Below are 2967 nucleotides of genomic sequence, written 5' to 3'. Positions count from 1 at the left end.
AGAGAGAGAGAGAGAGAGAGAGAGAGAGAGAGAGAGAGAGAGAGAGATTCTAGTTGTTGATTCTTTCAAGTATTTCCCATGCAGTGTGGTTTTTATTCATGTACTCTCTACTAACCCCTATGCCTTTAAGATTTATACCTACATTTTCCTTTAGAAGATTTTGTGTTTCTGATTTAATATTTAAATCTTTCATCCATTTTGACCATAGTTTTGTGCATGGTGATAGGCATGGGTCTAGTTTTAGCCTTTGCCATGTGGAAAGCCAGTTTTTCCAGCACTATTTATTAAAGAGGCTTCTTCCAGTGAACATGTTTGGCTCCTTTATGAAAGATAAGGTGGCTAAGTGTGTTTACAGTTGTGTCTACATCTTCTAATCTGTTCCACTGATCCTTAGGTCTGTCTCTATGCCAGTATCATGCTGATTTTATCACTGTATTTTTATAGTATAATTTCAGGTCAAGGATTGTGATACCTCCTGCCTTTCCTTTGTTTCGTAGGATTGATTTTGCTATTCTAGGCCTGTTCTAGTTCTAGATGAATTTGAGGAAAATTTTCCCTAGCTCTGTGATGTATATTAATGGAATTTTAATTGGTATTGCATTAAATCTTTATAGCGATTTTGGGAGTATGGTCATTTTCACAATGTTAGTTCTTCCTATCTAGGAGAATGGAATATCTTTCCATTTTCTCAAGTCCTCTTCAATCTCTTTTCTCAGAGTACCATAATTTTCACTGTATAAATCTTTTTCTTTATTTCTTTTTTCTTTTCTTTTCTTTTCTTTTCTTTTTTTGAACCAGGGATTGAACTCAGGCCCTTGTGCTTGCCAGGCAAGCACTTATTCTACTGAGCTATCTCCCCAGCCCCCTTTTACTTCTTTTCTGAGATGATTCCTAAGTATTTCATTTTTTGAATTTATTGTAAAAGGCATTGTTTCCCTCATTTCTCTCTCAGTGGGTTCATTGTTTGTGTTCAAAAATGCTGCTCAGTTTTGGGTGTTGGCTTTGCTTTCTGCTACATTACTGAGTTTGCTGATTAATCTACAAGAGACTTGGTGGAGTTTTTGGGGTCCTCTATGTAAAGGACCATGTCATCTGCAAATAATAATTTCAGCTTTTTTTTTTTTCCAATCCCTATTCCTTTTATTTCTCTTTGTTGTCTAATTGCTCTGGCTAATGTTTCCAGAACTATATTAAATAGGAGTAGAGACAGTGGACAGCCTTGTCTTTTTCCTGATTTTAAAGTGAAGGCCTTCAGGTTTTTCCCATTTAGTATGATGTTGGCTGTTGGCTGGTTTTATCAGGTTGAGATATAAACCATCTATTCTAATTCTCTCTAGAGTTTTTATCACAAATGAGTGTTGGACTTTTGTCTCTTTTTTTTTGCATCTATTGTGACTATCATGTGATTTTTGTCTTTGGCTCTATTGATGTGGTGTATTACATTTATGGATTTGCCTATGTTGAACCATCCCTGCATTCCTGGGATGCATCCCACTTGGTTGTGATATATAATCTTGATGATTTTCTGTATTCTGTTTGCTAGTAGTTCATTGAGGATTTTTGGTTCTGATTTCATTACAGAGATTGGCCTATAGTTTTCTTCTTTAGTTGAATCTTTTTCTGGTTTTGGATTCAGAGTAATACATGCCTTCAGGAATGAGTTTGTGAGAATTGCTTCCCTTTCAATTTCATTGAAGAGTTTGAGAAAGTTGGGATTAAATCTTCTCTAAATTTCTTGAAGCATTCTGCTGTGAATCTATCAGGATCCATACTTTCCTGTGTTGGCAGGTTTTTATTACATCTTCAATTTTATTTCCCCTTACTGGGTTATTCAGAGTTTGTATATCTTCTTTTTTTTATGCATTTAGTATAGGGTCTATAGGGTCTCACCACACAGGTCAGATTTGTAGTGATCCTCCTGTTTTCAGCCTCCCATGTGCTGGGATTAGATGCATGCACCATCATGGGAGCGGGGCTGGCATGGCGTACAATGGATTGAACCCTGGTTCATGTGTTTGCCTAAGCAGGTGCTTTATGTATATCTTCTTGACTCAGCTTTGGCATTTCACATGTATCTAGGAAACTGTCCATTTCCTCTGTTTTCCATTTGTGAGAGTAAAGATTTTGGAAGTGGGTACAGATGATCTTCTGAAATTCTCTAGGGTCTGTAGTGATTTTGCCCTTTTCACTCCTTATTGCATGAATTTGTGTTTTTTCTTTTCTTTTTTAAAGTGAGATGGGCTAGGGGTTTATCAATTTTATTCTTTCAAAGAACCAACTGATTCATATATTCTTTGTATTGTTTTCTTTTCCTCAATAGCATTAATTACTACTCTAATTTCTATAATTTCCTGCCTTTTTTGGGCTTTGTTTTTTTCTAGGAGCTTGAGGTGCAGCATAAGATCATTTACTTGGACTTGTTCTGTTTTTCTAATGTGCAAATTTAGTGCTATAAATTTTCCTCATAAGATAGCTTTCATTGTATCCCACAGGTTTTGGTAAGTGATATCAGCATTTTCATTTGATTGTAAATATTTTTAATATCTTCTTTAATTTCATCTGTGACCCACTGGTTGTTTTATGAGATTGTTATTTAATTTACATGTGTTTATGGTGTTTTGGTAGTTTCTTCTGTCAATGATTTCGATTTTTGTTGCATTGTGGTCAGATAATATGCATGAGATAATTTCATTTCCTTTGAATTTACTGAAGAAAATTCTGTGTGTTAGTGTATGGTCTATTTTGGAGAATGTCCCATGCAGCTAAGAATGTGTATTCTGTTGTTGCTGGGTGAAAAATTCTGTAAAGGTCTAACAAGTCGATTTCTTCATAAGTTTGGTTTAGTTCTACTATTTCTTTTTTCTTTTTCCTTCCTTCCTTCCTTCCTTCCTCTCTTTCTTTCTTCTTTCTTTCTTTCTTTCTTTCTTTCTTTCTTTCTTTCTTTCTTTCTTTCTTTCTTTCTTTCCA

The sequence above is a fragment of the Octodon degus genome, unplaced genomic scaffold, assembly GCF_000260255.1.
Source record: "Octodon degus isolate 3935 unplaced genomic scaffold, OctDeg1.0 scaffold00155, whole genome shotgun sequence".
Classification (NCBI taxonomy): domain Eukaryota; kingdom Metazoa; phylum Chordata; class Mammalia; order Rodentia; family Octodontidae; genus Octodon; species Octodon degus.
This window is presented reverse-complemented; position numbering follows the sequence as displayed.